Genomic DNA, 12584 nt, shown 5'->3' with positions numbered 1-12584 from the left:
AAACCAAGAGGAGGCAGCTTGACAGTTCTAATATAGAACTTGTATGACCACTTCCTTTAAAGTATACTAAATAAAGAATGGCAATATAAATTAGTTATCCAAAGAGATAGAAGACATTCTGAAGCAGCATTCTCAGTTACTTCATTTTTCAGAAATAGAAGTTTCACCCATCAACGTCTAATTAAGAGTTCTAGTCTTCCAAATATATTAGAAAGTACAGTTAATCACAGCAAAACTTGCAAGCAACCAAAAATAGTTCTGGCCTGAGCCAGGCCTATTTACATATTTGAATTTGTCTCATTTTCACCTTTCTTTGTTACATAAATGTTTCTATTTTAAAGGCATATAGAAATTTACAAAATTTGCAAGAAATGTCTTTTTAAAAATGTACAACTTCAACTAATAAAAATATGAATATCCAGATACAGTTAGGTTTCAAGTTAGGATTTTTTTATGATGGGTTTATAAAAAATTGAGGAAATACTCTCTTCAGTTTCAGACATCTGGGTACTAGTGCTATCAAAGGAATTTCACTGCCCTCCGTCGCTACTGTGATGAGAACAGTTAGGTCTCGGATTGCTATACCTCATATATCAGGAAGTGGCATGTTCAGTGATATTGCTAATTATACTTATGTAGATGCAGCTGTATGGTTTAACACTTATATGAAAGTTGTATGAATTTGTGTAAAGAAACATGTTTTAAGATGATGTCTTTAAATAGATATCGTAGCTGTTAAAACTAAGTGATATATCTGCACTACATATCCAACAATAAAAAGGAAAAAACTAGTGATACATCCAAAAACTTGGATGGATCTCAAGGGAGTTACGCTGAGTGAAAAAAACGCCGGTCTCAAGAGGTTACATACTGATTTCATTTATATAACATTCTTGAAATAACAAAACGACTGAGATGGAGAACAGTTAGTGATTGTCAGGGATTCAGGAAAGGGATCAGGAGGTGGCTACGATTATGAGAGGGTGACACGGGATGCTTGTGATGGAAGTGTTCTGTATCTTGACTGTGGTGGTAGTCACATGAATCTACAGCCAGGGCTGGGCACGGTGACTCATGCCTGTAATCCCAGCACTTTGGGAGGCCGAGATTGGAGGATCACTTGAGCCTGGTAATTCAACACCAGCCTGGCAACATAGTGAGACCCCATCTCTATTTAAAACAACAACAACAAAAGAATTTACACACATGATGACATTACACAGGACCAAATACATACTTCATCTCAGGGCACCGATGACCTTCCAGGGACCATCTTGTTGGCCTATTACCACAAAGTCCTCTAAAGATGATCACTATATGCTTCAAATCAACTTTCCACACTATGCGGAGAAGCCACTACTAGTATTTTTTTATTCTTCATTTAAAAAAAAAAAAAACTCTCTTGACAAACCACAATCTCCAGCTTAAATGGGCTTGGAAATCACAGAAGGAAATAGAAAGCTAACATATAGCTACTAGTATTTTTGTCTGTCTGTATTCTTGTAAATTAAGATGAAAGATAAATCAAATGTTCCTAGCTTAAATTAGGTCAAATCAGAAGGAATAAATCAGATGATATAGCAAACACTTCCTCTTGACACCTGCAATCTCTAAAAGCATTAGGAATATTTTTATTAAATTCAGAGGAAGCATTAACTACAAATAAATACGTGACGTTTTTTAAAAGGCCACTTGGTGATAAAGTACATATCTATAGTGTTCATGGTTTCTTTAAAGTGCTAGACTGTCTCTGGCTTGAGAATCTTCTGTTGTTTCACAAGGTCTTTCAACACAGCTCCAGCGTTGTTGTCAGGTAACACTAGCAAAGGTGTGAATGTGGGCCAAATATCTGAGATGGGTTTCAAAAGAAGATGCTGGGGCCCACCAGGTCCAAGTCCAGCTGGGTTAGTAAGAGGTACACCCGCTGAGTGAGGAGCCAAAAACGGATTTACATCTCGTCTTTTACCCGACCTGGATTCTGCTGTATCTTTAAAACTTTCTGGTGCATTTGTATCTAGTTTTCTCCTTCCTGGTGAATCTAGAGGTTTCATATCATGAACAGAAAGCTTTGGTGGTGGAACAGATGAATGAGATTCTGTTTCTGGAAATTTAAGAAAAAGTTCTGAAAAAGAACTATTAAGCACAGATTGCTGATTTGGTCTCAAAGGTGTGTTGGGAACACTTTTTGATCCTCCTTCAAGCCACCCAAGTCATCCACCTGGTAACACTACCCTGATCGTCATGAAACAACTGCTCCATCTCCTCCCTTCTGACACCCAGGATGCTTCCCATCAACCGGAACATGTCAAGACGCTGATTTTTTTGGTGTGTGGAAATGACTGATGAAGAGGTTTCTCATTAGGACTTTGTCCACTTTTCCTTCTAAGCTGTTTGCTAAGTTCATCAATTTCTTTTGTACATCATCCAGCATTTCTTATCGGAACTCATTTTGTTTTTTAAGTCCTTCAATTTGTTCTTCTTTTGGATCTGACTGTTCTGTAAGTCTTGATGCTGAATTCAATGCAGCATTTGCTTCATCCAAACCTTCCTGTGATGATATCACTTTTCCTTCCGGATTTTCTGCCTTTTTCTTCCATTCAGCTATAAGCTGTTTTTGCTTTCCGAGTTCAACAGAATACATAGCTTTTTCCTCTTGCTGGAAATGCTGTAGTACCATCTGCAGGTTGGCCAGTGACAGAGCATACTGCTTTACTTGTTCCTGAGAGGCAGAAAGCAGCAGCGCAGTTTCATCCCTTTGCTTGGAGACTATATTCAATTGTTCTTGCAATGACTGTACCTACACATTGGCTTGATGACTTGCATTTTCCATTGCATTAGAGGACGAAACCGGCTTTTCCTCCAATACTGTGACTTTCTTTCTTAGTTTAGCCTATCTTCTGTGGCCAAAGCTTCATGGGTATGAGAATCTTCTGATTTTAAAAGATGATTACGCAATGTCTCTAGCTCCTGGTTTGACTGAAATTCTTGGTCACGTAAACGTTGAACCTTTCTCTGTAGGGCAGTGTTTTCCCTTTGTTTTTGTTTCAGGGCCAACATGACTTGGTCTCTCCTGTTGAAACTCAACTGTCTTCTCCTGCACTGATTTAACTGCATTTAAAAGCTGATTTAACTCCCAGTCTTGCTCTGTTCTTTTTCTTTCAGTAACTGTTCAAAAGCAAGAGTCTTCTCCTTCACTGAGTGGCTCTCAAACTCTTTTTCTCGCAGTATCTAGAAAACTTCATGTTAGTCTCTTGTAACGCTTGATATTCTGTTTCCTTTCCCCTGGAAGTTTCTACTATTTTTTCATTTTCTCCTTTTAGTTTGCCAATGTCCATCTCTAGAATTAATATTCTCTCCTTCAGGTTTGTTACTGCCTGCCTCAAAAGTTCATTTTCATTTACTTTGTTAGTGAAATGTTCATTGGAAGAAAGTAATTGATCACTTTTGGCTTTGAGGTCTTTTTCCTTAAGCAACTTTTGCAAAACATCTTGTTTCTCCTTTAGCTGCTTAATTTCTGAATTGGTTTGTTCGTGTTCTTTTCTTTCTAGCTCTGAGGTGGCAGCAATCGAATCAGACAATCTGTGATTATTTTCCTGGAGAGTTCCAATCATTGCATCTTTTTCCTGTAGTGATTTTCTTTGCTCTTCTACCTCTTGCTGAAGCAATTCAGAAGATTCACTCAACACATCAGACTTACTTGCTCTAAGAGACTCTGCTGACTGGGGAGTAAGCAATGACGCAGAAGACAGCTAAGGTGAAATAATATCAAGTTTTCCTAAAAGAAGATCCTTGGTATTGGAAAGCTGCCCAGTGCCGTGCTGAACTTGTGTGAATTCCTGCCCCAGATTTTTGAATTTGGTTTCATTCTGCTCATAACTTTGAATCGGGCCGGTATAGTTCATTTGTAATTTAGAATTATTATTGCTGTCAACCAAAACCTGTGCCTGCAGTTGGTGAAGCTCTTCCTGAAACTGGGCTGACTCGTATTGCATATTTTGTACTGTGGTCACCACTTGCTGTTTCTACTCTTCCTTTTTTTTTTAACTTGCTGTTTTAACTTGTCACGTTCTTGTAGAAGCCCCTCAAACTGATTACAATTAACACCTCCAGCCTCATTACCAGTGCTGGATGTCTGTAAAACTGCCAGTAAAGTCTGACATTTCTGACTTAGTGTATATATTTCGATGTCTTTTTCTCGAATGATACATGATAAATTCTGAGCAGTTTCTCTAAACGTATCTTGGTCACTACTTTCAAATCTAGTGGACAATTTTTTATTTTCATCTTGCAGTTTGATGAGAGCTGCTTCTTTGGCAGCAACTATATCCATCATTTTGTGATATTCTGTTTTCAGATGGCTATTTTCCCTAGTCTTCTCATTCAAAACAGCTAATACCTATTCTCTTTCCATAGTATAGGCCTGCAGTTGCTGTTGAAGATAAATAACATCTTGAGTATAGGAAGTTGAAGAAATTCTAGCATGAAGAGCTTGTATCTCCAAATCTTTCTGCTGAATAATCTCAGTTAGTTTACCAACTTCATCTTTGGACAACTGATCAATCTGTTTAGTTGAAGATATATTCTTTTCATTTAGAAGTTTAATCTCTAGTTCTCTTTCTTTTATTCCTTTCACTGATCTTATCTAAAGCTTTCTGGACAAATGGATACTGATCATAAAGAAACTAAGGACATTTTGTCATCTAGTTTAGAAGAGCAGAAGCAATTGACACAACTTTTAAATGAGAAATTTTTATTGAAAAACTTAAAGATATATTCTTATCTTTAAGTTTTAATTTGGCAGAAAATCTGGAAGGAAAAGTGATATCATCACAGGAAGGTTTGGATGAAGCAAATGTTGCATTGAATTCGCATCAAGACTTACAGAACAGTTAGATCCAAAAGAAGAACAAATTGAAGGACTTAAAAAACAAAATGAGTTCCGATAAGAAATGCTGGATGATGTATATAATTTAAGTTATCTTTAACTTAAAGATATATGCTTATCTAAAGTTTTCTGGACAAATGAATACTGATCATAAAGAAACTAAGGACATTTTGTCATCTAGTTTAGAGATAAATCATGCTTTTCACTTCCATTTTCTATTTTAAGGCTCTGAACTTTTGTTTCTTGAAAAATATCAGAGTTATCTGTTTGAATGTCTTGTCTTTCTTCACGGAACTGGATTTTGATTTGATTGTTTTTTGCAAACTCTTAATTTCCTCATCTGTCTCTAAAAAGAGCTGGGTGTGTGTGGTGTTCATTTGCTCATGCTGGTATCTAAACTCATTCATTTCCTTCTTCTGCTCTTGTAAAGACTGAAGTAGTTGCATCTTACTCTGGTTTTGATCTTCAATTATCTTTTGATGATGTTTAATTGCCTCTTCAAGATGATCCTTGATTATGATCAGTTGAGATACCTCAGATTCTAGTTCAGTAATACTATCAAGGGTTTTAGGATCAGTCACAGGTGTGGTTCAACTCTGCTGTTCCCTGAGTCGTTCCAGTTCTTCTTGCAGACGATTATTTTCTTCTTTCATGGATCCAAGACTTCTGTCCTTTTCCCATATGGTCTGCCTTAAAATTTCATTTTTTCTTAAGGCCTGAGAATATTTATCCAATTTCTCCTGCAGCTTTGAACTTCTTTAAGTTTTTCAATAAAAATTTCTCATTTAAAAGTTGTGTTAATTGCTTCTGCTCTTCTAAACTAGATGACAAAATATCCTTAGTTTCTTTATGATCAGTATCCATTTGTCCAATATTCTGTTTGGGTTCTGCTATTTCAATGTCTTTCTTTTGATTGAGTTTAGTTAAATGCTCATGTTCCAGCTGTAAGGCAGAGGTATTCAAATTACGTGCATTTGACAGTTCTTCAGTGGTTTTCTCTCATGTGTTTACTTCTTCCAACAGGCTCTTTACAGCCCGACACAATTCTGCTTCTTTCCCTCCTTTTTCCATTTTTGGAGTCTCCACATTGGTGATTTTTTTCCCAGAGAAAGCTGATTGTTAGTAGCAATAGATTCTTCCCAAGTGATGCCTCACATCTTCACATGCTGAAACTAACTTTTCATTTTCCATTTTGACATCAAAAACAACTGTCTTTAAATTTTCATTGAGCTGTTCTAATTCTGAAAGACTTTGCTTTAAGTTTCTGACTTTGGCTTCTCTTTCTTTAAGTAAGTTGTCCTTAAAATTACTACTAGAGTCTTGATTTAGAGACTGAGTTAACTCATTCCTGACTCTAGGAAGCTCCTCCTCATTTTATCTAATATGCTCCTTAAGTTCCAAATTCTCCTGGATGCTTACAATTTTTTTTTGTGTGTGATTTATTTAGCTTATCTACTAAAACTTCTACTTTGTCCTCAAGTTTCTGGTTGGTTAAATGTAAATCATTTAGGGCCACTTCACTTTGAATTAACTTTTCTTTCTGTACATCCAACTCTTTAGGAATGTCCATTTTATCATCTTCAAGTTGATGAACTCTCTTTTTTTCATCATTTAGATCTTGTTTCAGTTTACTGATGGTGCTATCTCCTTCATTTTGTTGTTTTGATAGCTGATTTTTTATCAAAATCATGTGCTTTGTAGTTTCTTGATTTTCTCTGTCCAATTCTTCTATCTCAGCTATCAGTATTTCCTTTTCACTAATACTCTAATTGAGTTCTTGTTCCTTTGCCTCCAAATTAAGTCTTAAGTCATTTAATTCTGAATGCAAACTTATGCCTCTTGTAGCTGTACTTTTAATTACTTCATATTCATTGTTGGATTTTAAAAGTGATATCTGAAGTTCTTCCTTTTCTTGACTCAGTAATGACTTCTCTTTTTCTAAAACTTTGATATACATTTTAAGTTTCAGATTGTCTTCAGCAAGACTGTTATCCTGGTTTAAACTACTCAATCTCATTATTTCATTTTTGGCATCAGACAGTGCTTGTTGTACTCTGAACACTTCTTCCACTGAGGCACACTGTGCAAGAATTCTTTACTTTTCTATCACAGTATCACTTTGCTTCATAGCATAAGACTGCAATGTACTACACTCCAATTTCAAGTTTTCACATTCTTCCATTATTTATCTCTTTTCCACATTTAGCTGTTCTTATTCTCTCCTCAAAATAACTCTACCATTTTCTGCAGAAGATAATTTTTTATTTATATCTTTTATTTTATCCTCAAGCTCCTCAATTTTTTTTGGTGGACTTCACTTTTTCTGTTTGTAGAGGTTGGATAGTTTTTGCATCTCATAGATTTTAGAGTGATCAATTTCTGTAACTCCAGAGCCACCTTGTTGTAACAGATTTTTGAGTTCTTCAATTCGTTCTTCATAGTCACTTAATTCTTCTCGATGTCGTCGACTTATTTCTGTTGGTGTGCTTTGTGCAGTACTGATATTTCATGTTGATGGTCATCAATTTCCTGACTTCGGTTCTGTTTCAGTTCCTTAATGATATTTCATAGTTTGCATGTTTCACTTTGGGCAGAGCTATGTGTTCTTTGTGCTTTCAAAGTCTAAGCAATATGCCTCCAATAGCCAACTTCAGACTAAAGCCTTGAAACTTCATATGAGAGTCGGTTTATTTCTCGTTGGAACAAAATTATATCAACAAAGTCCACGTCATCGTCATGGAAAGCTGAAGAATGATAACTAATCACATAAAAGAATGAAGCTGCAGTGGTTGCTGGTACATCGCCAACTCCGGAAGGTACTGACTGAGTAGATGACGGCAGTTTCAGCAACTGATCCCGGAGCACAATCTGTCTGGCTTTAAGATGGCTGATTTCTACCTCTTTTTGTTGAAGTTGATTTCTGCAACTTGTAGAATTCTGGTTTAATTTGAAGCTCTGATGCTTCATATTTCACTTCCAGATCAGTAAAAAGTTTCTTACGCCTTTCATTCTCTTGATCTCAAGATTGAATGAATGGCTTCAATTTCCTTTGTCCTAGAATCAGGTAATTCTACTTCCACTTCCTCCCAGTCCTCCATCAGCATAACCTTTGTAAAGTTTGAAATCTGGCCAGTGAGGGAAGCCAGGCTGTCCTCGACTTGACCCAGAGACTGGCCCCAGCCGAGCCGAGGCTCCCAAGCCAGGACGACATCGCGGTGACTTTGGTGAACGACCTGGCCCGCTCGGAAAAGAAAGGTTTAGTGCTGTCGGACGATCTGACCAAATATCCTTGAACGCCTGCCTTCGTGAGACTAGTCCAAAACACTCAGGATTCGATAACACAAGGCGGGGTTCCTAGGCAACGCTGGCTCTGAGTTCTGCTTAGAACCGCAGAGGCCTGGCCTGAGACTTGACCAGGTGCCTACCTCTAGTGACACAGTCACCCATGCAGGGTTTCTGCTCATTCCCACGAATTCCCGCTGTCCAGATTGGGTCACTTCTTCCTCTGCTCTAGTGCGTTTCCCCAGTTCCGTGAGCAATGCCTGCCAACTCGACACCGGCCGCCATGACACTCGCCAACAATTCTTCCTTTTTTTTAAATTTTACTTTAAGTTCTGGGATACACGTGCAGAACATGCAGGCTTGTTACATAGGTTTGCATGTGCCATGGTGGTTTGCTGCACCCATCAGCTTGTCATCTATGTTTTCAGCCCAGCATACATTAGGTATTTGTCCTAATGCTCTCCCTCCCCTTCCCCTAACTCCCCAACAGGCCCTGGTGTGTGATGATCCCCTCCCTGTGTCCATGTGTTCTCATTGTTCAACTTCCACTTATGAGTCAGGAAATGCGCTGTTTGGTTTTCTGTTCCTGTGTTAATTTGCTGAGAATGATGGTTTCCAGCTTCATTCATGTCCCTGAAAGGACATAAACTCATCCTTTTTTTATGGCTGCATGGTATTCCATGGTGTATATGTGTCACATTTTCTTTATCCAGTCTATCATTGATGGGCATTTGGGTTGGTTCCAAGTCTTTGCTATTGTGAACAGTGCTGCAGTATGTGTACATGTGTCTTTATAGTGAAATGATTTATAATCCTTTGGGTATATGCCCAGTAATGGGATTGCTGGTTCAAATGGTATTTCTGGTTCTAGATCCTTGAGGAATCACCACACTGTCCTCCACAATGATTGAACTAATTTACACTCCCACCAACAGTGTAAAAGAATTCCTATTTCTCCGTACCCTCTCCAGCATCTGTTGTTTCCTGACTTTTTAATGATCACCATTCTCACTGACTGAGATGGTATCTCATTTTGGGTTTGATTTACATTTCTCTAATGACCAGCAATGATGAGCATTTTTTTATATTTTTGTTGGCCACATAAATGTCTTTTTTTGAGAAGTGTTTGTTCATATCCTTCCTCCACCTTTTGATGGCGTTGTTGTTTTCTTGTAAATTTGTTTATGTTTCTTATAGATTCTGGATATTAGAACTTTGTCAGATGGATAGATTGCAAAAATGTTCTCCCATTCTATAGGTTGCCTATTCACTCTGTTGATAGTTTCTCTTGCTGTGTAGAAGCTCTTTAGTTTGATTAGATCCCATCTGTCAATTTTGGCTTTTGTTGCAATTGCTTTTGGTGTTTCAGTCATGAAGTGTTTGCCCATGCCTATGTCCTGAATGATATTGCCTAGCTTTTCTTCTAGAGTTTTTATGGTTTTAGGTTTTATGTTTAAGTCTTTAATCCATCTTGAGTTATTTTTTGTATAAGGTGTAAGGAAGGGGTTCAGTTTCTGTTTTCTGCATATGGCTAGCCAGTTTTCCCAATACCATTTATTAAATAGGGAATCCTTTCCCCATTGCTTGTTTTTGTCAGGTTTGTCAAAGATCAGATTGTTGTAGATCTGTGGTGTTATTTCTGAGGCCTCTATTCTGTTTCATTGGTCTATATATCTGTTTTGATACCAGTCCCATGCTGTTTTGGTTACTGTAGCTTTGTAGTATAGTTTGAAGTCAGGTAGCGTGATGCCTTGAGCTTTGTTCTTTTTGCCTAGAATTGTCTTGGCTATATGGGCTCTTTTTTGGTTTTGTATGAAATTTAAAGTAGTTTTTTTCTAATTCTGTGAAGAAAGTAAACGGTAGCTTGATGGGAATAGCATTGAATCTATAAATTACTTTGGTTAGTATGACCATTTTCATGATATTAATTCCTCCTGTCCATGAGCATAACATTTTTTTTTTCCATTTGTTTGTGTCCTCTCTTATTTCCTTGAGCAGTGGTTCATAGTTCTTGAAGAGGTCATTCATGTCCCTTGTAAGTTATATTCCTAGGTATTTTATTCTCTTTGTAGCAATTGTGAATGGGAGTTCACTCATGATTTGGCTCTCTGTTTGTCTTATTATTGGTGTATAGGAATGTTTTTGATTTTTCCACATTGATTTTGTATCCTGAGACGGCTGAAGTTGCTTCTCAGCTTAAGGAGTTTTGGGGCTGAGATGATGGGGTTTTCTAAATATACAATCATGTCATCTGCAAACAGAGACAATTTCACTTCTTTTCTTCCTATTTGAATATGGTTTATTTCTTTCTCTTGCCTGATTGCCCTGGCCAGAACTTCCAATACTATGTTGAATAGGAGTGGTGAGAGAGGACATCCTTGTCTTGTGCCGGTTTTCAAAAAGAATACTTCCAGCTTTTGCTAATTCAGTGTGATATTGGCTATGATTTTGCTATAAATATCTCTTATTATTTGAGATATGTTCCATCAACACCTAGTTTATTGAGAGTTTTTAGCATGAAGGGGTGTTGAATTTTATTGAAGGCGTTTTCTGGATCTATTGAGATAATCCTGTGGTTTTTGTCATTGGTTCCGTTTATGTGATGGATTACATTTGTTGATTTGCATATGTTGAACCAGGCTTGCATCCCAGGGATGAAGCCAACTTGATCATGGTGGATAAGCTTTTTGATGTGCTACTGGATTCGGTTTACCAGTATTTTATTGAGGATTTTCGCATTGGTGTTCATCAGGGATATTGGCCTGAAATTTTCTTTTTTTTGTTGTGTCTCTGCCAGATTTTGGTATCAGGATGATGCCGGCCTCATAAAATGAGTTAGGGAGGAGTTCCTGTTTTTCTGTTGCTTAGAATAGTTTCAAAAGGAATGGTACCAGCTCCTCTTTGTAACTCTGGTAGAATTCAGCTGTGAATCTGTCTGGTCCTGGGCTTTTTTTGGTTTGTAGGATATTAATTACTGCCTCAATTTCAGAACTTATGATCAGTCTATTCAGGGATTTGACTTCTTCCTGATTTAGTCTTGGGAGGGCATATGTGTCCAGGAATTTATCCATTTCTTCTAGATTTTCTAGTTTATTTGTGTAGAGGTGTTTATAGTATTCTCTGATGGTAGTTCGTATTTCTGTGGGATCAGTGGTGATATACCCTTTATCATTTTCTATTGCCTCTATTTGATTCTTCTCTCTTTGCTTGTTTATTAGTCTGGCTAGTGATCTATTTTGTTAATCTTTTCAAACAAACAGCTCCTGGATTCATTGATTTTTTGAGGGGGTTTTCATGTCTCTATCTCCTTCAGTTTTGCTCTGATATTAGTTCTTTCTTGTCTTCTGCTAGCTTTTGAATTTGTTTGCTCTTGCTTCTCCTGTTCTTTTAATTGTGATGTTAGGGTGCCGGTTTTAGATCTTTCCTACTTTCTGATGTGAGCATTTAGTGCATAAATTTCTCTCTTAACACTGCTTTAGCTGTGTCCTAGAGATTCTGGTATGTTGTCTCTTTGTTCTCATTGGTTTCAAAGAACTTCTTTATTTCTGCCTTAATTGCATTATTTACCCAGTAGTCATTCAGGAGCAGGTTGCTCATTTTTCATGTAGTTGCACAGTTTTGAGTGACTTTCTTAATCTAGAGTTCTAATTTGATTGCACTGTGGTCTGAGAGACTGTTTGTTATGATACCTGTTCTTTTACATTTGCTGAGGAGTATTTTATTTCCAATTATGTGGTCAATTTTAGAATAAGTGCTATGTGGTGCTGAGAAGAATGTATATTCTGTTGATTTGGGGTGGAGAGTTCTGTAGATGTCTGTTAGGTCTGCTTGGTCCAGAGCTGAGTTCAATCTTGAATGTCCTTGTTTATTTTCTGTCTCATTGATCTGTCTAACATTGACAGTGGGGTGTTGAAGTCTCCCACTATTGTTGCATGGGAGTCTAAGTCTCTTTGTAGGTCTCTAAGAACTTGTTTTATGAATCTATGTGCTCCTGCATTGGGAGCATATTTAGGATAGTTAGTTCTTGTTGCATTTATGCCTTTACTGTTATGTAATGCACTTCTTTGTCTCTTTTGATCTTTGTTGGTTTAAAGTCTGTTTTATCAGAGAATAGGATTGCAATCCCTGCTTTTTTTTTTTTTTTGGTTCCTATTTGCTTGGTAAATATTCCTCCATCCCTTTATTTTGAGCCTATGTATGTCTTTGCATGTGAGTTGGGTCTCCTTAATACAGTACACCAATGGGGCTTGACTCTTGATCCAGCTTGCCAGCCTGTGTCTTTTAATTGGGGCATTTAGCCTATTTACATTTAAAGTTAATATTATTATGTGTGAATTTGATCCTGTCATCATGATGCTAGCTGGTTATTTTGCACATTAGTTGATGTAATTTCTTCATAATGTCATTGGTCTTTATA

General features: G+C 37.3%; 1 pseudogene; it reads right to left on the bottom strand.

The window, feature by feature from the left end:
- Positions 1-1578: 1578 nt before the first annotated feature.
- On the bottom strand, positions 1579-8096 carry LOC126930145 (thyroid receptor-interacting protein 11-like; annotated as a pseudogene).
- Between the last annotated feature and the right edge of the window lie 4488 nt (positions 8097-12584).

This window comes from Macaca thibetana, chromosome 11, assembly GCF_024542745.1.
Source record: "Macaca thibetana thibetana isolate TM-01 chromosome 11, ASM2454274v1, whole genome shotgun sequence".
NCBI classification, from domain to species: Eukaryota; Metazoa; Chordata; class Mammalia; order Primates; family Cercopithecidae; genus Macaca; species Macaca thibetana.
The sequence above is the reverse complement of the archived record's forward strand: the minus strand, read 5'-3'. Positions and strand labels throughout refer to the sequence as shown.